The sequence below is a fragment of the Mirounga angustirostris genome, unplaced genomic scaffold (genome assembly GCF_029215605.1).
Source record: "Mirounga angustirostris isolate CCGP_5_RB_7025 unplaced genomic scaffold, mMirAng1.0.hap1 SCAF_11, whole genome shotgun sequence".
Classification (NCBI taxonomy): domain Eukaryota; kingdom Metazoa; phylum Chordata; class Mammalia; order Carnivora; family Phocidae; genus Mirounga; species Mirounga angustirostris.
The window spans coordinates 59,805,460-59,831,677 of record NW_026991719.1 but is presented as its reverse complement, the minus strand read 5'-3'; the positions used below and the strand labels follow the sequence as shown (position 1 = coordinate 59,831,677).

General features: G+C 38.9%; 1 protein-coding gene across 24 annotated transcripts in view; it reads right to left on the bottom strand.

Moving 5' to 3' along the window:
- LOC129045928 (uncharacterized) overlaps positions 1 to 26,218 on the bottom strand; it is a 149,734-nt gene that overhangs the window by 28,162 nt on the left and 95,354 nt on the right. The window contains exon 5 of one of the 24 annotated variants that reach the window (XR_010406180.1): positions 17,413 to 25,768. The exons of the other annotated variants lie outside the window; for them this stretch is intronic. The gene's annotated coding sequence lies outside the window, so the exon portion shown is untranslated. Of the gene's footprint in view, positions 1 to 17,412; positions 25,769 to 26,218 lie in introns of those variants that run through there. 24 annotated transcript variants of the gene reach the window in all.

Below are 26,218 nucleotides of genomic sequence, written 5' to 3'. Positions count from 1 at the left end.
AATACAATTACTTTCATTACATTGATTTTGTATCCTGTGACCTTACTGAATTTACTTATCAATTCTAGTAGTTTTTAGGTGGAGTCTTTAGGATTTTCTGAATATAGTATCATGTCATCTGCAAATAGTGACAGTTTTACTTATTTCTTACCAATCCAGATGCCTTTTATTTTTCCTGTTTTCCGTGGCTAAGACTTCCAGTATGATGTTGAATAAAAGTGGTGAGAGTGGTCTTCTTTGTCTTGTTCCTGAGCTTAGGGGAAAGCTCTAAGTTTTTCACCATTGATTATGATGTTAGCTGTGGGTTTTTCATATATGGCCTTTATTATATTGAGGTATGTTTTCTCTAATCCTACTTTATTGTGTTTTTATCATGGATGTTGTATTTGTCAAATGCTATTTCTGCATTTATTGAAATGATCATATGGTTTTTATCCTTTCTTTTATTGATGTGATGCATCATGTTGATTTATTTGTGAAAACTGTACACATGCATTCTGAAAATAAATCCTCTTTGATTGTGGAGAATCATTTTTTAATGTATTGTTGGATTCAGTTTGCTAATATTATGTTGATGATTTGCACATCTATGTTCATCAGAGATATCAGCCTGTAATTCTTTTTTTTGTGGTATCTTTATCTGGTTTTGATATCAGGTAATGCTGGCCTCATAGAACGAATTTAGAAGTTTTCCTTTCTCTTCTATATTCTGGAAAAGTTTGAGAATAGATATTAACTCTTCTTTAAATGTTTGTTAGAATTCACCTGTGAAGCCATCTGGTCCTGGACTTTAGTTTCCTGGGAGTTTTTTGATTACTGAATCAGTTTCATTTCTGGTAATCTGTTCAAATTTTCTAATTCTTCCTGCTTCAGTTTTAGTAGGTCATAGGTTTCTAGGAATGTATACATTTCTTCCAGATTATCCAGTTTGTTGGCATATAGTGTTTCATAATATGCTCTTATGATTGTATTTCTGTGGTGTTGGTTGTGATTTCTCTCATTTGTGATTTTATTTATTAGAGTCTTTGAATTCTCTATCAGGCATATTGCTTATCTTCATTTCATTTAATTCTTTGCTGTGATTTTGTCATGTTCTTCATTTGGGACATATAACTCTGTCTCCTTATTTTGCATAACTATCTTTATTTGTTTGTATGTATTAGGAAAGTAAGCTACATCTCCTGATCCTGTAGGTAGTGGCCTTATGAAGAGGTCCTGTAGGGCCCTGTAGTGCAGTGTCCCCTGTTCACCAGAAGTAGGCACTTCAGGTGTTTATATTATGTGTTTTGTACACCCTATTGTTGTGGTTGAGCCACGTTTGCTTTTAGCCCAGTCGGTTGCCATGGCCCCTGTGGCCTATTGTGGGGAGGTTTTGGTACCTGTGCTTTTAAGGGTCTAGTCTGGCATCACCCTGGTGTTTTAGTTGAAGTTGATCAGTTGCCTTCCCTTAGCCTGCTTGCCAGGGTTGTAGTTCCACCAAACTGCAGGGCACTCTCCTGTGGTGTCCCCTGAGAGGTTCTAATTGGTGAGTGGGGCCTGCAATGTGATTAGATGTCTGCCCACAATCTGTTGGGTTTTCAGTGACCCTGAACTATAGGTCTCTCTCCTTGTACTGCCCAGTGTGAGGTTTTTGTTTGTAGTCAGGGCCAGCAGTCTGATCATATGTCGGCCCCCAGCCCACTACTGGGACTGTAGTTGAACTGGTATGTGATTATCTTCCCCTCTTTCCAAGGCAAGAATCACTTTGGAGTGCTGCTGGTCACTGGGCTTCTTACAAAATGAGACAGGTTAGGTGCCACTTTGGAAGGATTCCTGCTGAGTGGTGCAGGTTGGATGTGGTGGATCTACAGGAAATGATGGGGCCTGGGCATGCTGTGTTAACATGCTATGTGGAGAGTGTTTATTCTGGTTTCAGCATGTGTGCAGGTATCTGGGCTGGAGAGGGGAGAGAAATGGTGCCAGCCAACCCCCCTTTTTTTTTCTTGAAGAAGTCTCCTAAAGATCCTTGCCCCTCCAACACACTTTCTGAATTTATTAAAGAAATCTCTTGTATACCCTAGGTGCTTTTCAAACTGCTGCTTCTGTGCTGTATCTTGGTGAGGTTGCTTGTTATGCTGTCTCTTTAAGGGCAAAGACTAGCTGAACCTGCTGATTTTTAAAGTACCTGGAGTTAAGCCCCACTGAATGCAAAAAAAAAAAAAAAAAAAAAAATCACAAAGTTAAGCCTCAATGATTTTCAAAGCCAGATATTATGGGTGCTTATCTTCCCAGTGCGGGTCCCCCATATCTGAGGTGCCTGGTGTGGAGTCTGTTCCTCTCCTTTATCTGTGTTTGTGGTGTTCATGATTAGTCTTGTTGGGAGTTTGGTTTCTGACCGGGTCTCCACCTCTCCTGCTGTTTGCTTTCTTTTTCTTTCTTTTTTCTTCCTTTCTTTCTTTTTCTTTCTTTCTTTTTCTTTTTCTTTCTTTCTTTCTTTTCTTTTTCTTTCTTTCTTTCTTTCTTTCTTTCTTTCTTTCTTTCTTTCTTTCTTTCTTTTTCTTTCTTTCTTTCTTTTTCTTTACTTTCTTTCCCTTCCTTCCTTCCTTCCTTCCTTCCTTCCTTCCTTCCTTCCTTCCTTCCTTCCTTCCTTCCCTCCCTCTTTAGAGAGAGAGACAAAGAGTATGTGTGTGGAAGTGGGGTAGGGAGAGTGGGCAGAGGGAGAAGGAGAGAGAATCTTAAGTAGTCTCCATGCTCAGCATGGAGCCCAACGCAGGGCTCAATCTCATGACCCTGAGATCATGACCTGAGCTGAAATCAAGAGTTGGATGCTTAGTTGACTGAGCTGCCCAGGTGCCCCACTCCTACAGTTTTCAATGTGGCCTCCTCTCTATGTTTAACTATGGAGAGTCTGTTCTTCCACTCTTCACATCATTTTATGGGTTAGTTGTACTGATGTGGCTGTTAGTTGGGATGAGGTGAGCTTAGGGTCCTCCAATTCTGCCATTATCCTCAATTCTAATGGTTTGTTTCATGCAGTCTTTATGGCTTTCTGGTATCATGTCATTTGCAAAGACATGACTTCTTCCTTGGTAATTTGGATGTGTTTTATTTCTTTTTATTTTCTGATTTTTGTGGCTAGGACTTCCAGTATTATATTGAATAAAGTGGTAAGAGTGGACATCCGTGTTTTGTCCTTGATCTTAGTTTTTCATCGTTGGGTATGTTAGCTGTGGGTTTTTCATCTATGGCCTTTATTATGTTGAGGTATGTTTCCTCTAAACCCACTTTGTTGAGAGTTTTTATCATAAACATGTTTTATTTTGTAAAATGTTTTTTCTGCACCTCCTGAGATTCCCATATCGTTTTTTTTTTAACTTGAGTGTAGCTGACACACGTTACATTACTTTCAGATGTACAACATAGTGTTTCAACGAGTTTATACATTATGCTATACTCACCATAAGTGTTGCTACCATCTATTACCATACAGTGCTATTACAATATTGTTGACTGTATTCCTTATGCTATGCCTTTTATTTCCATGACTTATTCATTCCATAATAGAAGTCTATATCTTCCCTTCCCCTTTTTTGCCCATTCCCCCATTCTGCTGCCCTCTGGCAACCATCAGTTTGTTCTCTGTATTTACAGGTCTGATTCTGCTTTTTGTTTGTTTAATTCATTTGTTTTGATTTTTAGAATCCATGTATAAGTGAAAGCATATGGTATTTGTCATTCTCTGACTGATTTATTTCACTTAGCAATATACCCTTTAAGTCCATCTATGTAGCAAATGGAGCAATCTCATCCTTTTTATGGCTGTGTAAAAATCCGTTATATATATACCACATCTTATCCTTTCGTTTATTGATGGACATTAGGTTGCTTCCTATCTTGGCTATTATAAATAATGGTGCAATAAACATAGGGGTGCATATATCTTTTTAAATTTGTATTTTTGTTTTTTGGGACCCAGTAGTGGAATTATTGGATCATATGGTATTTCTATTTTTAATTTTTTAAGATGTATTTATTTATTTCAGAGAGAGAGAGTGTGGGGGTGAGGGGCGGGGGGAGGAGGAGAGAGAATCCTAAGCAGACTCTGCGTTGAGTGCAGAGCCTGATGCAGGGCTCAATCCCACAACCCTGAGATCCATGACCTGAGCCAAACCAAGAGTCAGATGCTTAACTGACTGCACCACCCAGGCACCCCTCTATTTTTATTTTTTAATTTTTTTGTGGTAACTTCATAGTGTTTTTCACAATGGCTGTACCAGTTTACATTCCCAACAACAGTGTACTGGGTTCCTTTTTCTCTACATCTTCACCAACACTTGTTATTTCTTGTCTTTTTTATTTTAGTCATTCTATCAATTAGTCTTTATCCTTCCTCCTGTTAAGGTGATGTATCACATTGATTGATTTGCAAATGTTGAACCAACTTTGTGTCCCTGGAATAAATCCTACTTGATCATGGGAGATGATTTTTTAATGTATTGTTGAATTCAGTTTACTAGTATTTTGTTGAGGATTTTTGCTTCTATGTTCATGAGTTATTGGCCTATAGTTTTCTTTTTTAATGTTTTTTTTTATCATCTGTCTGGTTTTGGTGTCAGAGTAATGTCTTCATATAATAAATTTGGGAGTTTTCCTTCCTTTTCTCTCTTGGAATAGTTTGAGGATAGGCACAAACTCTTTAAGTGTTTGGTAAAATTCACCAAATTCTGGTCTTGGAATTTCATCTGGTCCTGGACTTTTGTTTTTTGGGAGTTTCTTGATTACTGATACAATTTCATTACTAATAATCAGTCTGTTCATATTATCTATTTTCTGTTTCAGTTTTGTGAGAATGTGTTTCTAGGAATTTATTCATTTCTTCTTAGTTGTCCAATTCTTTGACATATAGTTTTTGACAATATTCTCTTAAAATCCTTTGTGTTTCTGTGGTATTGGTTATTTCTCCTTAATTTCTGATTTTATTTTTTTGAGTCCTCTCTCTTTTTTCTTTGATGAGTCTGGCTAAAGTTTTATCGATTTTGTTTAACATTTCAAAGAACTAGCTCTTGGTTTCATTGCTCTTTTCCATTTTTCTTTGTCTCTGTTTCATTTATTTCTGCTCAAATCTTTATTATTTCCTTTTCTCTACTACCTTTGGACTTTGTTCATTTTTTTAAAGATTTATTTATTTATTTTGCGGGGGGGAGAGAGAAAGAGAGAGAGAGAATGAGCAGGGGAGGGGCAGAGGAAGAGAACCTCAAGCAGACTCCCCCATGAGCACAGAGCCCAACATGGGGCTTAATCCCATGACCCTGAGATCATGACCTGAGCCAAAAGCAAGAGTCAGATGTCCAACTGACTGAGCCACCCAGACACCCCTGTTCATTCTTTTTTTCTATCTCCTTGAGGTTTAACTTCAGGTTGTTTATTGGAAATTTTTCTTGTTTCTTGAAGTATGTCTGTATTGCTATAAACTTCCTTTTTTTTTTTTAAGATTTTATTTATTCGTGAGAGAGAGAGGCAGAGGGAGGAGCAGGCTCCCAAGGAGCAGGGAGCCCGATGCAGGACTCGATCCCAGGACCCTGAGATCATGACCTGAGCCGAAGGCAGACGCTTAACCATCTGAGCCACCCAGGCGCCCGCTATAAACTTCTTCTTAAAACTGCTTCTGTTGCATTCTAAAGATTTTGTACCATTGTGTTTTCACTATCATTTGTCTAAGAAATTTTAAAAATTTCTTCTTTGATTGTTGGTTCACCCATTCATTGTTTAGTAGCATTTTGTTTAGCTTTCATATATTTGTGTTCCTTCCAGATTTTTTCTTATAATTGATTTCTAGTTTCAAACCATTGTGGTCAGAAAGGATGCTTGATATTATTTCAATCTTTTTAAATTTATTGAGAATTATTTTGTTGCCCAACATACGATTTCTTCTGGAGAATGTTCCATGTGTACTTGAAATGAATGTGTATTCTTCTGTATTTTTGTTGAATGTTCTGTATATATCTGTGAGGTCATTCTGTTCTAATGTGTTGTTCAAAGCCACATTTTCCTTACTGATTTTCTGTCTGGATTATCTACCCACTGATGTAAGTAGGGTGTTAATGTCCACTACTATTATTCTATTACTGTAAATTTCTATGTTTATGTCTCTTCACATTTCTTTATCATGGTGTTCCCATGTTTCTTGCATAGATACTTACAGTTGTTCTATTCCTATCTTCGTCTGATCCCTTTATCATCATGTACCACATTTCTTTCTTGCTATGGTCTTTGTTTTAAAGTCTATTTTGTCTGATATAAGTAATGCTACCTCAGATTATTATTTTTTTTTTGCTTCCATTTGCATGGTGTATGGTTTCCTATCCCTTCACTTTTAGTCTGTGTGTGCCTTTAGATCTGAAGTGCATATTTTGCAGGCAGCATATAGATGGGTTTTCTCTTTTTTCTTTTCTTATTTTTTTCTACTTTTTAAAATTAGTTTCAGGTGTACAATGTAGCAATTCAGCATTTCCATACAATACCCAGTGCTCATCACAACAAGTGCACTCCTTATCCCCATCACCTACTTAGCCGACTTACTCACCCACCTCCCCTCTGTAGCTATTAGTTTGTTTTCTTGGTGTACCACTCTCCTCTCTTTCTTGCTCTCATTTCTTCCCCACATACTCGTTTGTTTTGTTTCTTAATTCCACATGAGTGAAATCATATAGTATCTGTCCTTCTCTGATTGGCTTATTTCGCTTAGCATAATACCCTCCAGCTCCATCCATGTCATTGCCAATGGCAAAATTTCATTCTTTTTTATGGCTGAGTAATATTCACACACACACACGTACACATGCACACACACACACACACACACACCACATCTTTACCCATTCATCAGCCAATGGACATATGGGCTGTTTCCACAGTTTGGCTATTGTAGATACAGCTGTAATGAACAATGGGGTGCATATAGCCCTTTGAATTAGTATTTTTTTGTATTCTTTGGGTAAATAACTAGTAGTGCAATCATTGGATCACAGGGTAGTTCTATTTTTAACTTTTTGAGGAACCTCCATAGTGTCTTTCCAGAGTGGCTGCACCAGTTTGCATTCCCAGCAAAACTGCAAGAGGGTTCCTTTTTGTCCACCTCCTTGCCAAAACCTATTGTTCCTTGTGTTGTTGATTTTAGTTATTCTGACAGGTGTGAGGTGATATATCTCATTGTAGTTTTGATTTGTATTTCTCTGATGATCAGTGATATTGAGTATCTTTTCATGGGTCTGTTGGCCATCTGTATATCTTCTTTGGAACAATGTTTATTCACATCTCTCCATTTTAATTGGATTATTTGTTTTTTGGGTGTTGAGTTTTATAAATTCTTTATATATTTTAGATACTAACCCTTTATCAGATATGTCATTTGCAAATATCTTCTCCCATTCCATAGGTTGCCCTTTAGTTTTGTTGATTGTTTCCTTTGCTGTGCAGAAGTTTTTTATCTTGATGGAGTCCCAATAGTTTATTTTTGCTTTTATTTCCCTTGCCTCAGGACACATATCTAGTAAGAGGTTGCTACAGCCAATGTCAAAGAGGTTACTGCCTGTGTTCTCCTCTAGGATTTTGATGATTTCAGGTCTCACATTTAGGTCTTCCATCTATTTCAAATTTATGTTTGTGTATGGTGTAAGAAAGTGGTCCAATTTCATTCTTTTGCATGGTGCTATCCAGTTTTCCCAACACCATTTGTTGAAGAGATGTCTTTTTCCTGTTGGATATTCTTTCCTGCTTGGTTGAAGATTGGTTGACCATATAGCTGTGGGTTCATTTCTGGGTTTTCTATTCTGTTTGATCTATGTGTCTGTTTTTGTACCAATACCATAGTGTTTCAACCACTACTACATCTTTGTAATATAACTTAAAAATCTGTAATTGTGATGCCTCCAGCTTTGCTTTTTTTTTTTTTTTCCCCAAGGTTGCTTTGGCTATTCACGGTCTTTTATAGTTACATGCAAATTTTAGAATTGTTTGTTCCAGTGCTGTGAAAACTGCTGTTGGTACTTTGATAGGAATTGCATTAAATCTGTAGATTGCTTTGTGTAGTATAGATATTTTAACAATATTTTTTCTTCAAATCTATGAGCATGGAATTTTTTTCCACTTCTTTGTGTCACCTTCAATTTCTTTCTTCATATTTTTATACTTTTCAGAGTACAGGTCTTTTACCTCTTTGGTTAGGTTTATTCCTAGGTATGTTATGGGTTTTGGTGCAATTGTAAATGGGATTGATTCCTTGATCTCTCTTTATGCTGCTTCATTATTGGTGTATAGAAATGCAACAGATTTCTGTACATTGATTTTATATCCTGTGACTACTGAATTCGTGTATCAATTTTACCAAATTTTTGGTGGAGTCTTTCAGGTTTTCTATATAGAGTATTATGTCATCTGCAAATAGTGACAGTTTGACTTCTTCTGGTTGATTCGGATGCCTTTCATTTCTTTTTGTTGTCTGATTGCTGAGGCTAGGACTTCCAGTACTATGTTAAATAACAATGGTTAGAGTGGACATACCTATCTTGTTCCTAACCATAGAGGAAAAGTTCTGTTTTTCCTCATTGAGGATATTAGGTATGTGTTTTTCATAGATGGCTTTTGTTATGTTGAGGTATATTCCCTCTAAATCTACTTTGTTGAGGGTATTTGTCATGAATAGATGTTGTACTTTGTCAAATGCTTTTTCTGAATCAACGATAGGATCATATGGTTCTAATCTTTTCTTTATTAATGTGGTGTAACATGTTGATTGATTTGCAAATACTGAACCACACCTGAAACTCAGGAATAAATCCCACTTGATCCTGGTGAATGCTTCTTTTACTGTATTGTTGGATTCAGTTTGTTAGTATTTCACTGAAAATTTTTGCATCCGTGTTCATCAAGGATATTGGTTGTAGTTCTCTTTTTTAGTGGTCTTTTTCTGTTTTCCTTTGGGGGGGTTATTTTTTTAGTAATCTACACCCAACTTGGGGCTCAAACTCATGACCTTGAGATCAAGAGTCATATGCTTTTCTGACGGAGCCAGCTAGGCACCTTTTTATCTGGTTTTGGTATCAGGGTAATGCTGGCCTTATAGAATGAATTTGGAAGTTTTACTTCCTTTTCTATTTTTTGGAATAGTTTGAGAATAAGTACTAACTATTCTTTAAATGTTTGGTAGAATTCACTTATGAAGCTAACTGGCCCTGGACTTTTGTTTGTTGGGGAATTTTTGATTACTGATTCAATTTCTTTGCTGGTTATCAGTCTGTTCAAGTTTTCTATTTCTTCTTCATTCAGTTTAGGTATTTTATATGTTTCTAGGAATTTATCCATTTCTTCTGGGTTCTCCAATTTGTTGGTATATGCTTTTTCAAAATATTCTCTTATAATTTTTGTATTTCTGTGGTGTTGGTTTTTCTTTCTCCTCTCTCATTTATGATTTTATTTGGGTCCTTTCTCTTTTCTTTTTGATAAGTCTAGCTAGAGGTTTATCAATTTTTTGGAGGTTTATCAGTTTTATTAATTTTTTCTATGTACTAGCTCCTGGTTGCTTTGATCTGTTCTATTGTGTCTCTAGTTCCTATTCATTTATTTCTGCTCGAACCTTTTTTTTAAGATTTTATTTATTTGTTTGACAGAGAGAGACACAGCGAGAGAGGGAACACAAGCAGGGGGAGTGGGAGAGGGAGAAGCAGGCTTCCCACAGAGCAGGGAGCCCGATGTGGGGCTCAATCCCAGGACTCTGGGATCATGACCTGAGCCGAAGGCAGACGCTTAATGATTGAGCCACCCAGGCACCCCTCTGCTCAAATCTTTATTATTTCCCTCTTGCTGGCTTTAGGCTTCGTTTGTTGTTCTTTTTCTGGCTCCTTTAGGTGTAGAGTTAGGTTGCTTATTTGAGATTTTTCTTGCTCCTTGAGGTAGGCCTGTATTGCTATATTCTTCCCTCTTAGGACTGCTTTTGCTATATCCCAAAGGTTTTGTACCACCATGTTTTCAGTTTCATTTGTTTCTATGTGTTTTTTTTTTTTTTAATTTCTTCTTTGATTTCCTGGCTGACCCATTCATTGTTTAGCAGCATATTGTTTAACCTCCATGTATTTTTGGTCTTTCCAAGTTTTTTCTTCTGGTTGACTTCAAGTTTTGTTGTATTGTGGTCAGAGAAGTTACATGGTATGATCTTAATCTTTTTGTATTTGTTGAGGTCTGATTTCTGACCCAATATGTGATCTATTCTGGAGAATGTCCCATGTACACTTGAAAAGAATGTGTATTCTGGTGTTTTAGGATGGAATGTTCTGAATATATCTGTTAAGTCCATCTAGTCCAGTGTGTCATTCAAAGCCATAGTTTCCTGGCTGATTTTCTGCCCATTGATGTTAGTAGGGTGTTAAAGTCTCCTACTATTATGATATTATTATGAATGAGTTCCTTCATGTTTGCTATTAACTGCTATATATTTGGGTTTCCTATGTTGGCTGCATAAATATTTACAATTGTTAGATCTTCTTGTTGGATTGTCCTCTTTATTATGATATATTGCCCTTTCTTTATCTCTTGTTACAGTCTTTGTTTTAAAGTCTAGTTTGTCTGATATAAGTATTACTACTCCAGCTTACTTTTGACATCCTCTTGCATGGTAAATGTTTCTCCATCCCCTCACTTTCAATCAGAAGGTGTCTTTAGGTCTAAAATGAGTCTCTTGTTGGCAGCATATGGATGGGTCTTGCTTTTTTTTTTAAATCCATTCTGACAACTTATGTCTTTTGATTGCAGGATTTAGTCCATTTACATTCAGAGTAATTATTGATAGATATGAAGTTAGTGCCATTATATTAACTGTTATTTCACTGTTTCTGGAGATTTTCTCTGATCCTTTTTTGTCTTTGTCACTTTTGGTCTTTCTTTCTCACTCAAAGAGTCTCCTTTAATATTTCTTGCAGGGCTGGTTTAGTGGCCATGAATTCTTTTATTGTTTGTTTCCCTGGGAATCTCTTTCTCCTTCAATTCCGAATGATAGCCTTGCTAGATAGAGTATTTTCGGCTGCAGATTTTTCCCATTCGGCACACTGAATATATATCATGCCACTTTCTTCTGGCTTGTGAAGTTTCTGTTGCAAGATCCCCAGCTAGTCTTAAAGGTATTCCCTTGTAAGTTAAGGATTTTTGCGTTGCTCCTTTTGAGATTTTTTTCTTTATTGCTTTATTTTGCAAATTTAATTATAATATTTCTTGGTGTTGGTCTGCTTTTGTTCATTTTGATGGGAGTTCTCTGTGCCTCCTGAATCTGGATGTCTGTTTCCTTCCCCAGATTAGGGAAGTTTTAAGTTATGATTTCCCCAAATAAATTTTTTGCCCCCATATTTTCTCTCTTCTTCTTTTAGGACTCCTATAACATGAATGCTAGAAGATGGCAGAGGAGTAGGAGACCTGGATTTCGTCTCCTCTCAGGAATTCAGCTGGATAGGGATCAAACCATTCTGAACACCTACGAACTCAACAGGAGATCGAAGAAAAGAATAGCAACAACTCTCTCATCAGAAAAGCGACTACTTTCTGGAAGGTAGGACGTGCGGAGAAGTGAATCCCAGGCGATATTCGGGAGGATAGATGGCAGGGGAGGGGCCTCCGTCGGCCGCTTCTGGCAAGTGATAGAACCACGGAGCACAAAATAAGAACTTTTAAAAGTCTGCTCCTCTGAGGGATGTCACTCTGGTGGCTAAGCAGGGGGTGGAACCCTCCAGGACAGTATGGTCTCAGGACCCTTGGGGTCAAAGAAAGACCGGGGGTGCCTGAGTGTGGTAGAGCTCCCAGGTAACGGAGCAGGGAAGCTGGCTGCAGAGGCGGAGCCCAGGCATGGGCCCTCAGCTCGGGGTTGCCATAAACCATGATCCGCGGCACAGTTGGGCCACTGCTCCTCCAGCAGGGACCCAACAAGTGGCAGATCCGGGGAGACTCACCTTCCTCCCCCAGGAGGAGCCGCGCAGGAGTGCACCGTAGGGATCTGCTGGGTTTGGAGACTCCACACAGGGTCGGGTGCCAGAGATAGAAACACGTGGTCACAGGCCGGGTAGCACGGAGTGCATCCAGAGACCGGGGAGACGGGAGTGACTGACGGCTTTTCTCTGGGGGCTCACTGAGGAGCGGGGCCCCGAGTTCTCGGCTCCTCGGGGGGGAGATTGGGAGGCTGCCATCTTCACTATCTGCCTCCAAAGCTGTACGGAAAGCTTGCAGGGAACAAAAGCTCCAGAGAGCAACCCGAGCAGATTACTTAGCCCAGACCGGGCAAGGGTGGGGCACTTCTGCCTCCAGCAAAGACATTTGGGAACCACAGCAACAGGCCCCTCCCCCAGAAGCTCAGCAAGAACAGCCAGCCAAGACCAAGTTTACCGATCAATGAGAATGGCACAACTCCAGCGCTAGGGGAATACTGCACATAGAATTCATGGCTTTTTTACCATGATTCTTTAGTCTTTCAAAAAACATTTTTATTTTTCATTTTTAGAGTCATATTCTATCCCTTCATAGTAGTTACCCGTATTTTTTGCATATTTATATAAGTTGTTCTCTCTTTAAAATTTTGAGATAGTTTCTTCTAACAGATCAAAATATACCCTAAATCTCTAGTATATGGTTTTTTCTACTCCCCTGCCTGATCACATTCTCTCCCTTTTTTTTTCTTTTTTTAAATCCTCTTCTTTCTTTTTTCAAACAACTTCTTATCAATTCCTTTTATAAAATTTTTTATAATTTCCATCTTTACAGTCATATTCCATCCCTTCATCATATCAACCCTTATTTTTGTACATATATAAGTTTTTCTTTCTTTAAAATTTTGGGAGGCACTTTCTTCTAACAGACCAAAATACACCCAAAATCTAGTGTGTGGCACTGATCTATTTACCAGCCTGATCATATTTGATCACATTCTGGGTTTTTTTGTTGTTGTTGTTTTGTTTGTTTTTAACTTTATCTTTTTCTTTTTCTTTTTTCTCTCTTTCCCTTTCTTTTCCCACTGCTTCAGGTCTTTTCTGATTGGTTTAGAGTATATTTTCTGGGGACGTTGTTACTCTGCTAGCATTTTGTTCTCTCATTAATCTATTCTCCTCTGCACAAAATGACAAGATGGAAAAAATCACCTCAACAAAAAGAACAAGAGGTACTACCGACTGACAGGGACCTACTCAATAGGACATTAGTACGATGTCAGATCTAGAGTTCAGAATCATCACTTTAAAGATACTAGCAGGGCTTGAAAAAAATATGGACGTTATTAGAGAAACCCTTTCTGGAGAAGTAAAAGAACTAAAATCTAAACAAGTAGAAATCAAAAAGGCTATTAATGAGGTGCAATCAAAAATGGGGGTGCTAACTGCTAGGATAAATGAGGCAGAAGAGAGAATAAGTGATATAGAAGACCAAATGATGGAAAATAAAGAAGCTGAGAAAAAGAGAGATAAACAACTACTGGATCACGAGGGCAGAATTCGAGAGATAAGTGATACCATAAGACGAAACAACATTAGAATAATTGGGATCCCAGAAGAAGAAGAAAGAGAGAGAGGGGCAGAAGGTATAATGGAGCAAATTACAGCAGAGAACTTCCCTAATTTGGGGAAGGAAACAGGCATGAAAATCCAGGAAGCACAGAGAACACCTCTCAAAATCAATAAAAATAGGTCAACACCCCGACATCTAATAGTAAAACTTACCAGTCTCATAGACAAAGAGAAAATCCTGAAAGCAGCTCGGGAGAAGAGATATGTAACCTACAATGGTAGAAACATTAGATTGGCAACAGACCTATCCACAGAGACCTGGCAGGCCAGAAAGGACTGGCAAGATATATTCAGAGCACTAAATGAGAAAAATATGCAGCCAAGAATACTCTATCCAGCTAGGCTGTCATTGAAAATTGAAGGAGAGTTAAAAAGCTTCCAGGACAAACAAAAACTAAAGGAATTTGCAAACACAAAACCAGCCCTACAAGAAATCCTGAAAGGGGTCCTCTAAGCAAAGAGAGACCCTAAAAGCAACATAGACCAGAAAGGAACACAGACAATATACGGTAACAGTCACCTTACAGGCAATACAATGGCACTAAATTCCTATCTTTCAATAGTTACCCTGAATGTAAATGGGCTAAGTGCTCCAATCAAAAGACACAGGCTATCAGACTAGATTAAAAAACAAGACCCATCGATATGCTGTCTGCAAGAGACTCATTTTAGACCCAAAGACACCCCCAGATTGAAAGTGAAGAGGTGGAAAACCATTTACCATGCTAATGGACATCTAAAGAAAGCTGGGGTGGGGGCCCCTGGGTGGCTCAGATGGTTAAGCGTCTGCCTTCGGCTCAGGTCATGATCTCAGGGTCCTGGGATCGAGTCCCGCATCGAGGTTCCTGCTCCTTGGGAGCCTGCTTCTCCCTCTGCCTCTCTCTCTCTGTCTCTGTCTCTCATGAATAAATAAATAAAATCTTTAAAAAAAGAAAGAAAGAAAGCTGGGGTGGCAATCCTTATATCAGACAAATTAGATTTTAAACCAAAGACTGTAATAAGAGATGAGGAAGGACATTATATCCTACTTAAAGGGTCTATCCAACAAGAAGATCTAACAATTGTAAATATCTATGCCCCTAACATGGGAGCAGCCAATTATATAAGGCAATTAATAACAAAAGCAAAGAAACACATTGACAACAATACAATAATAGTAGGGGACTTTAACACCCCCCTCACTGAAATGGACAGATCGTCTAAGCAAAAGATTAACAAGGAAATAAAGACTTTAAATGACACCCTGGACCAAATGGACTTCACAGACATATTCAGAACATTCCATCCCAAAGCAACGGAATACACATTCTTCTCTAGTCCCCATGGAACATTCTCCAGAATAGATCACATCCTAGGTCATAAATCAGGTCTCAACTGGTACCAAAAGATTGGGATCATTCCCTGACTATTTTCAGACCACAATGCTTTGAAACTAGAACTCCATCACAAGAGGAAAGTCAGAAAAAACTCAAATACATGGAGGCTAAAGAGCATCCTACTGAAGAATGAATGGGTCAACCAGGAAATTAAAGAAGAATTTAAAAAATACATGGAGGGCACCTGGGTGGCTCAGTTGGTTAAGCGACTGCCTTCAGCTCGGGTCATGATCCTGGAGTCCCAGGATCGAGTCCTGCATCGGGCTCCCTGCTCAGTGGGGAGTCTGCTTCTCCCTCTGACCCTCCCCCCCCTTCATGTGTTCTCTCTCTCTCTCTCTCAAATAAATAAAATCTTTAAAAAAAATAAAAATTAAAATAAAAATTAAAAAAAACATGGAAACCAATGAAAATGAAAACACAACTATTCAAAATCTTTGGAATGCAGCAAAGGCAGTCCTAAGAGGAAAGTACATAGCAATACAAGTCTTTCTCAAGAAACAAGAAAGGTCTCAAGTACACAACCTAACCCTACACCTAAAGGAGCTGGAGAAAGAACAGCAAATAAAGCCTAAACCCAGCAGGAGAAGAGAAATAATAAAGATCAGAGCAGAAATCAATGAAATAGAAACTAAAAGAACAGTAGAACAGATCAATGAAACTAGGAGCTGGTTCTTTGAAAGAATTAACAAGATTGATAAACCCCTGGCCAGACTTATCAAAAAGAAAAGAGAAATGACCAAAATCAACAAAATCATGAATGAAAGAGGAGAGATCACAACCAACACCAAAGAAATACAAACAATTATAAGAACATATTACGAGCAACTCTATGCCAACAAATTAGATAACCTGGAAGAAATGGATGCATTCCTAGAGATGTATCAACTACCCAAACTGAACCAGGAAGAAATAGAAAATCTGAACAAACCTATAACCACTAAGGAAATTGAAGCAGTCATCAAAAATCTCCCAAAAAACAAAAACCCAGGGCCAGATGGCTTCCCAGGGGAATTCTACCAAACATTTCAAGAAGAATTAATACCTATTCTTCTGAAACTCTTCCAAAAAATAGAAATGGAAGGAAAACTTCCAAACTCATTTTATGAGGCCACCATTACCTTGATCCCAAAACCAGACAAAGACCCCATCAAAAAGGAGAATTACAGACCAATATCCCTGATGAACATGGATGCAAAAATTCTCACCAAAATACTAGCCAATAGGATCCAACAGTACATTAAAAGGATTATTCACCAAGACCAAGTGGGATTTATCCCTGGGCTGCAAGGTTGGTTCAACATCCGCAAATCAATCAATGTGATACAATACATTAACAAAAGAAAGAACAAGAATCCTATGATCCTCTCAATAGATGCAGAAAAAGCTTTTGACAAAGTACAGCATCCTTTCTTGATCAAAACTCTTCAGAGTATAGGCATAGAGGGTACATACCTCAATATCATAAAAGCCATCTATGAAAAACCTACAACGAATATCATTCTCAATGGGGAAAATCTGAGAGCTTTCCCCCTAAGGTCAGGAACACGGCAGGGATGCCCACTATCACCACTGCTATTCAACATAGTATTGGAAGTCCTAGCCACAGCAATCAGACAACAAAAAGAAATCAAAGGCATCCAAATCAGCAAAGAAGAAGTCAAACTCTCACTCTTTGCAGATGATATGATACTTTATGTGGAAAACCCCAAAGACTCCACCCCAAAACTGCTAGAACTCATACAGGAATTCAGTAAAGTGGCAGGATATAAAATCAATGCACAGAAGTCAGTGGCATTCCTATACACCAACAACAAGACAGAAGAAAGAGAAATTAAGGAGTCGATCCCATTTACAATCGCACCCAAAACCATAAGATACCTAGGAATAAATCTAACCAAAGAGACAAAGGATCTGTACTCAGAAAACTATAAAATACTCATGAAAGAAATTGAGGAAGACACAAAGAAATGGAAAAACGTTCCATGCTCATGGATTGGAAGAACAAATATTGTGAAGATGTCAATGCTACCTAGAGCAATCTACACATTCAATGCAATCCCCATCAAAATACCATCCACTTTTTTCAAAGAAATGGAACAAATCATCCTAAAATTTGTATGGAACCAGAAAAGACCCCGCATAGCCAGAGGAATGTTGAAAAAGAGAAGCAAAGCTGGTGGCATCACAATTCCAGACTTCCAGCTCTATTACAAAGCTGTCATCATCAAGACAGTATGGTACTGGCACAAAAACAGACACATAGATCAATGGAACAGAATAGAGAGCCCAGAAATGGACCCTCAACTCTATGGTCAACTCATCTTTGACAAAGCAAGAAAGAATGTCCAATGGAACAAAGACAGTCTCTTCAACAAATGGTGTTGGGAAAACTGGACAGCCACATGCAGAAGAATGAAACTGGACCATTTCCTTACACCACACACAAAAATAGACTCCAAATGGTTGAAAGACCTCAGTGTGAGACAGGAGTCCATCAAAATCCTAAAGGAGAACACAGGCAGCAACCTCTTTGACCTCAGCCGAAGCAACTTCTTCCTAGAAACATCGCCAAAGGCAAGGGAAGCAAGGGCAAAAATGAACTATTGGGACTTCATCAAGATAAAAAGCTTTTGCACAGCAAAGGAAGCAGTCAAGAAAACCAAAAACAACCGACAGAATGGGAGAAGATATTTGCAAATGACATATCAGATAAAGGGCTAGTATCCAAAACCTATAAAGAACTCATCAAACTCAACACCCAAAGAACAAATGATCCAATCACGAAATGGGCAGAAGACATGAACAGACATTTTTCCAAAGACATCCAAATGGCCAACAGACACATGAAAAAGTGCTCAATATCGTTCGGCATCAGGGAAATCCAAATCAAAACCTCAATGAGATACCACCTCACACCAGTCAAAATGGCTAAAATTAACAAGTCAGGAAACGACAGATGTTGGCGGGGATGCGGAGAAAGGGGAACCCTCCTACACTGTTGGTGGGAATGCAAGCTGGTGCAGCCACTCTGGAAGACAGTATGGAGGTTCCTCAAAAAGTTGAAAATAGGGCGCCTGGGTGGCTCAGATGGTTAAGCATCTGCCTTCGGCTCAGGTCATGATCTCAGGGTCCTGGGATCGAGTCCTGCATCAGGCTTCCTGCTCCTTGGGAGCCTGCTTCTCCCTCTGCCTCTCTCTCTCTATCTCTGTCTCTCATGAATAAATAAATAAAATCTTTAAAAAAAAAGTTGAAAATAGAGCTACCATATGATCCAGCAATTTCACTACTGGATATTTACCCCAAAGATACAAAAGCAAGGATCCGAAAGGGTACGTGCACCCCGATGTTTATAGCAGCAATGTCCACAATAGCCAAACTGTGGAAAGAACCAAGATGTCCATCGACAGATGAATGGATAAAGAAGTTGTGGTATATATATACAGTGGAATATTATGCAGCCATCAAAAGGAATGTGATCTTGCCATTTGCAATGACGTGGATGGAACTGGAGGGTATTATGTTGAGGGAATTAGTCAAACAGAAAGACATGTATCATATGACCTCACTGATACAAGGAATTCTTAATCTCAGGAAACAAACTGAGGGTTGCTGGAGTGGGGGGTGGGGTGGGAGGGATGGGGTGACTGGGTGATAGACACTGGGGAGGGTATGTGCTCTGGTAAGCACTGTGAATTGTGCAAGACTATTGAATCTCAGATCTGTACCTCTGAAACAAATAATGCAATATATGTTAAAAAAAAAAAAGAAGAAGAAGAAGAAGGTAGCAGGAGGGGAAGAATGAAGGGGGGAAATCGGAGGGGTAGACAAACCATGAGAGACGATGGACTCTGAAAAACAAACTAAGGGTTCTAGAGGGGAGGGGGGTGGGAGGATGGGTTAGCCTGATGATGGGTATTGAGGAGGGCACGTTCTGCATGGAGCACTGGGTGTTATGCACAAACAATGAATCATGGAACACTACATCTAAAACTAATGATGTATGGGGATTAACATAAGAATAAAAAAAAATAATATGAATGCTATTATGATTGATGGAGTCACTGAGTTCTCTAAGTCTATTCTTATGTTCCATAACTACTTCTCTCTTTTGTTCCACTTCATTGATTTCAATTATTTTGATTCCTTGGTCACTAACTTCTTCCTCTCCTTCTTCCAGCCTGCTATTCATTGCATCCAGTCTGTTTCCAATTTCATTTATTACGTTCTTGATTTCTGACTGATTCTTTTTTTTAACTCTTTTATCTCTGTGGTAAGGGTCTCCCTGATGTTTTCCATTCTTTTGCAAGCCCAGTAAGTACCCTTATGCTTTAACTTCTCCATCAGGCATGGTACTTATATTTGTTTCACTTAGATCTCTGGCCATAGCCTTATCTTGTTCTTTCATTTGGAATGAATTCCTCCATCTTGGCATTTTGTCTAAGTGTCTGCCTTCTTCTCTGTGTTAGAAAAGCCAGTTTTGTTTTCTGCTCCTAAGAGTAATAGCTTTATGAAGAGGTCATGTAGTATCCATGGCCTGGTGCTTCAGGGAGTATCTCTAGTGTGTGCTGTGTGCACTCTGCTGTTATATTTTGGCTGCTCTATCCTTCAGGCCAGTTGTCTGCAGAAGCTTTCCTTGCCTGCAGTGGGCCAGTGTTTGGTCCTTGGCCTGAATGCAGCAAGTTTTAACTAGATGTGCTCTGGCCTGCTTGTTAAATGAGACCTGATACTACTTCCACTAGAACTGAAACCCTGCAGAACTCTCTGGTTGGGAGATGTGTTGTGGGCAGGGTCTCCTGGGGAAGGATCCCACCGCACTGGGACTGAGGCAAGCTTGACCGAGAAAGGCAGTCCCATCAGAGTGTAGGGATGTGGGGCTTGCTGTAAGCAAGTTAAGCAGCCAGTATGAGCACTGCCTTGCTTCCCACAGATGGCTCTGTGTTTATGCTGAGGAGTGGGGAAGGGAAATGGTGCTAGCCAGCTCCTTTGTCCTTGGAGAGGTGTCTCTGTAAACACTGCCTCTCAGGGATGCACTGGGAGAAGAGCAAATAATCTAACCCCTGTGTGCCCCAGGTGTTCTTCAGATAGCTGTTTCCATGCTGTTTGCCCCCAGGTTGTTTGCTTCCCTTCTCTCCAGGAGCAGGGCAGTGCCCTCAGTGCTCTATCCCAACCAAGCCTGCTGACCTTTAAAACTCAAGACCTGTTGGTTTCAAGAACTCAGGAAATCAGCCTCTCTCATTTTTCCAGCCTATGGCTTTAGGGAAATGTTCTCCTCTGTGTTCCCATGTGTGCTGTACTCTCTCTTGCCCTTCTCTTCAACTATAGCTCCCTCCCCTCCGCAGCACCCATGATCCATTTCTCCCCTTAACCAAGTCTCCACACTTCCTACTTTCTTCAATGTGGCCTCTTCTCTCCTTTTAGTTGTGCAGTTTGTTCTATCAGTCTTCAGGTCGATTTCTGGGGTAATTACAGTGATTTGATATCTAGTTGTGTTCATGGGACAAGATGAACCTAGGGTCCTCCTACTCCACCACTATCTACACATAGTCTCTCTTTTTTAATCTAGCCCATTACTCTATGTCTTTTAATTGACATATTTAGACCATTTACATTAATTATTGATAGCTATGCCATTTTGTTAATTGTTTCATTATTTTTATAGTTCTTCTCTCTTCCTTTCCTCTTCTCTTGCTCTCTTCCCCCGTGGATGACACCTTTATTTAGAATTATACTTGGATTCCATTCTTTTTGTGTGTGTATTATAGTTTTTGATTTGTGGTTACCATTAGGCTCATATTAACATATGTATAGCAGTCTATATTAAGTTGATGGTTCCTTAAGTTCAAAAACATTTTATAAGCACTAAATTTTTATTTTCCTTTCTATGTTTACATATATGATGTCATATCTTACATTTTTTAATTTTGTGTATCCCTTGACTGATTTTTGTAGATAGAAATTATTTTACTACTTTTGTGCATTATTCTCTGTAGTGGCTTTATAAATGACTTATCTTCTACCTTTAGTACAAGTTTGCATTTACCTGTGGCATTCTTTCCTTTTATAATTTTCTTACTTCTAGTTATAGCCTTTTCTTTCCACTCAAAGAATTCCCTTTAATGTTTCTTGTAAGGCTGGTTTAGTGGTGATGAACTCCTTTAAATTTGTTTTTTTCTGGGAAACTCTTTCTCTCTCCTATTTTGAATATAAACCTTGCTGGATAGATTATTCTTGGTTGCAGGGTTTTTTCCTTTCAGTATTTTGAATATATCATGCCACTCTCTTCTGGCCTGCAAAGTTTCTTCTGACAAATCAACTGAGAGCCCTATGGAATCTCTCTTGTATGTAACTGTTTTCTTTTGCTGTTCTTAAAATGTTCTCTTTATCATTACTTTTTGCCATTTTAATTATGTGTCTGCGCATGGACCTCATTAGGTTAATCTTGTTAGGGGCTCTCTGTGTTTCCTGGATCTGATTAGGGGCTATTTCCCCCAGATAAAGGATTTATTGGTAAATTAAAATGGCACAATTTACTGTTCTCATTGAGAATCAACTACAGTTTTTGGAATAAGCATTGCCCAGGTTGATTTAAGACTTTGGTTAATTTCCACAGTTCAAAAAAATTGTTGATTTTGACAATTTTGTCCTGAAACAAGCAGATCTTGAGTTTTAAAGGTCAGCAGGCTTGGTTGGGATAGAGCACTGAGGGCACTGCCCTGCTCCTGGAGAGAAGGGAAGCAAACAACCTGGGGCAAACAGCATGGAAACAGCTATCTGAAGAACACCTGGGGCACACAGGGGTTAGATTATTTGCTCTTCTCCCAGTGCATCCCTGAAAGGCAGTGTTTACAGAGACACCTCTCCAAGGACAAAGGAGCTGGCTAGCACCATTTCCCTTCCCCACTCCTCAGCATAAACACAGAGCCATCTGTGGGAAGCAAGGCAGTGCTCATACTGGCTGCTTAACTTGCTTACAGCAAGCCCCATTTGTTCATTTTTTGTGGAGGGACAAGATTATGAGTCTTTTACTCTGTCATGATTGCTGACATCTCTCCTATAATAGTCTAAAAACATGTCTACAGGGGCACCTGGGTGGCTCAGTTGGTTAAGCGTCCAACTCTTGATTTCAGCTCAGGTCATGATCTCAGGGTTGTGAGATCAAGCCCTGCATCAGGCTCACACTGGGTGTGGAGCCTGCTTACCTTTCTGTGTATCTCTCTCTCTAAAAAAAAGGTCTACAATCTCTCTAGTACTCATTCTTTAAATGGTGGAGGCTATCATTCTATAAATGTGGGTTGTATTTAGTGACTCAATCATAATAAAGAGAAAAAACTGGAAGTGATGGTACATGACTCAGAAGGACTAAGTCACAAAAAGCATCTTTCTTGCTCTCTCTCGGATTATTCACTCTTGGGAAAGCCAACTGCTACATGGTGTGGCCCACACAGAAGGGAGTATTTCTACCCAAAACAATGTGATTGAACAATCTTATAAGTTAATCCTACAATCCAGTCAAACCTTCAAGATAACTGCAGTCTGAGCAGACTCCCTATCTCTAAGAGCCCAAGAGATGCTGTGCCAGAACTACCAACTAAGCTACACCCAAATTTCTAACTCCTACAAACTATGTAATTAATGCTTGTTGTTTTAAGCCACTAAATTTTGGGGTGATGTTTGTTACAGCACAGTAGATAGCTCATGAACCCTCTTACAGAAAAAAAAAGATTAGACTTTTTTTAAGAGCAGTCCTGAAAAATATGAGATGATAATCATTTCCAGTGCTAATCAAATATTATCAGGTCAAAGCCTATTCAAATGGATTCTAGATACAGTTCTTGACAACTATCTGTTATACTTCTGAAATGATCTCTATAGAGAAGGAGAGAACATTTATAAGCAAAGGGTCAGTTTCTCTAGTCAGTTTGGAAGTTTCTGAGCTGATCTGGGAAAAATATGTGACCACAAGGTGGCAGTAGCATACCGTGAGCTTTATTCAGGTAGTACTTGAATAGATTTCTATGAAGAATAGGGGGTGGGTTAGTTCCTTACAGCATGGGACCTTCCAAGTCTCACACTCAGAAAAGGAGGAAGCAAAGAAACTTCAAGGAAAGAAGGGAATAGGAAAGGGGTCTTACTGTGTAGGTAATACCACTCAGCATCAAGATGGGGACTCTTGGTCAGAGAGCTCCACAGGGCAGAAGTGGCTTGGAGTCATTTACAGCACCAGGGTTTACCTTATCTGTGGCCAGCAGATTTATAAGGGCAGTTTCACAAAGCATGCAAATCAGGCAAGCCCCACAGGGCTAACCATATGCTTATAAGGGCTACATTTAAAGCAATTGCATAAAATGTATACATTTGTAAAAATTGTACAAAATTTTAAATGTGTAAAAAATTGAGTTTGCCACTAGTGGGCGTTTACGTTAATTGTTCTGGCCTATTGTGAAGGAAATACAGGAAATATACAGGGGCCATCTTTGGCTTATTTATACAACAGCTTCCCACGCCACTTAATATGAAGACAATCTTCAATGATATAGAGGTCTTTGTAGGTATGTTTAATATTTAGAAAATGTCGTTCAAGACAAAATAGCCTCTTCCCATTGTATGTCATGGGAATTCTTCATTTGGTTTCCTATAGGGTAAATCACAATTAAATATTTACCTTGGGAAATGATTTTTTGAAAGATAGGCCATTTACAGTAGAGGACCAGCTAAGATTCACATTAAGCTCTGTATTTGTTTTCTATTCTTGCCTAAAAATTACCACTAACTTAACAGCTTTAAACAACACACATATATTCCATCATGTTTTCTATGGGCCAAGGTTTTGTGACAGCTTAGTTGCATCCTCTGTTTAGGGTCTCACGAGACTGCAATCAAGGTGTTAGCTGGACTGCATTCTCATCTGGAAAAATAACTAGGGAAGAATATACTTCCAAGTTCATTCAGATTGTTGGCAGAATTCATGTTCTTGTGGCCATGTAACCAAAGTTTCAAGCTTTTTGCTGGCTGCTAGCAGGAGATGGTCTTCAGATCCTAAATGATACACACAGTTCTTATTCCCATGTGCTTCTCTAACATGACTGCTTACATTGTCAAACCAGCAATGAGAATCTTTTCCTCCACTATAAGACAATCTTATACAACACGATGCAATTATAGAAGTGATTTTTGCCATGTAACATAGCCTAATCTAGGGAGTGACATTCCATCAACTTTGCCATCATTATAATTTGCTATTTGGTTAGAAGTCACAGGTACTGTGTGCACACAAGGGGAAGGGAATAAACAAAGTTGTGAACATTAGTAGATAAGAAATCATTAGGGGTTACCTTATGGTCTGTTTGCTACAAATTTATATTGAAAAATGACAGGACCAAGGGGTGTTGTTACCTAGACATATTTCCCAGACTTAAGAAAATACCCAGCTGGGGCGCCTGGGTGGCTCAGTCGTTAAGCGTCTGCCTTCGGCTCAGGTCATGGACCCAGGGTCCTGGGATCGAGACCCGCACTGGGCTCCCTGCTCCGTGGGAAGCCTGCTTCTCCCTCTCCCACTCCCCCTGCTTGTGTTCCCTCTCTCGCTGTCTCTGTCAAATAAATATATAAAATCTTAAAAAAAAAAAAATACCCAGCTACTATGAACTCTATCTGTATATAAAGTAATTTACTTGCTTTCCAATGTTTTTATTAATGCCTACAATTGCAATTTAGTCTTTAATAATTGGCATATTTAATATTGTTACAGTAAAAAAGCACAACAAAACTTTATTTCTATTAGTCTACAAAAAAATCTTGATGGCAGACACTTCTGAATATATTAGAAAATATTTTATTTTTGGGATAAGGTATTATTAATATAGCCCAACTTAAGAACACTAATAAGTGGTTATAATGGTTCTCAAATAAATTTGCCAGAGTGAGGTGTAATTGCTCTACTGGTAAATTTTTCTTTTTCATTTTTTAGCGGGGGGCAGGGGACAAAGGGAGAGGGAGAGAATCTTAAGCAGGCTCCACGCCCAGCACAGGGCCCAATGCAGGGCTCAATTTCACAACACTGAGATCATAACCTGAGCCAAAATCAAAAGTCAGACTCTTAAATGACTGAGCTACCCAGACACCCCAACTACTGGTAAATTTTTCTAATTATAATTGCTCTTAACCTTTTAATGTTAACATTTGACAATATTAAGAAATAGAAATGAGAATTTTAATCTAACGGTTAAAAATTAGTCTTCCAAAATTAATTTGAGCATTCTAAGCCCTGAGATTTAAATTCGAAAGTGTTATTTCTTACTACTTCACTTTACACACACATAAGATTGTTGTATTAGCCAGGGTCTTCAGAGAAAGTGTTCTGTTTCTGATATATATGTGTGTGTGTGTGTATTTGTGATATATATCAGATAAATATATATGTATATATACATATATATCAAATATATACACAGATATATATCATATATATGTGTGTGTATATATACACACACACATATATAAACACACACACATATAATACAAATGTATTAAGAGGAGATTTATTACAGGATTTGGTTCATGTAGAAGTCCTATGATCTGCTGTCTGTAAACTGGACAAATGGAAAATTTGGTGGTATAATTCAGTCTGAGTCTGAAGTTCTGGGAACCAGGGGAAACAATGGTTTAGCTCTTAGTCAAGATTGAAAGTCTAGGGAAGGGGTGCCTGGGTGGCTCAGTTGGTTAAGCATCTGCCTTCGGCTCAGGTTCTGATCTCAGGGTCCTGGGATGGAGTCCGGCATCAGGCTCCCAGCTCAGCGGGGAGCCTGCTTCTCCCTCTGCTTCTCTCTCTCTCTGTCAAATAAATAAAATCTTTTAAAAAGAAAAGAAAAAAGAAAGTCTAGGGGAGGGGGGTGAGGTGCTGGTAGAAGTCTTGGAGTCTGAAGCCTGGGAAACAGGAGTTCCAATGTCTGAGAGCAGGAGAGAGAATTCCTTTGCCTTTTTGTGCTATTCAGGCCCTCAACAGATTGGATGGTGCCCACCCACATAGGTGTAAGATATTCTTTATTTAGTCTACTGATTCAAATATTAATCTCTTCTGGATACACCCTCACAGACACACCAAGAAAAAAATGTTTTAACAGCTATCTGGGCATCACTTAGCCCAGTCGAGTTGAAGCCTGCTGTAACTTTGTTAAATTAACATTTGTTAAGAACTGCAGGTTGTCAAATGGTGATTCACAGCTCAACAAAAGACTGCAAGGGAAAGTGAAATAGAGAACTTTGTTATTCACAGGTCCTGGA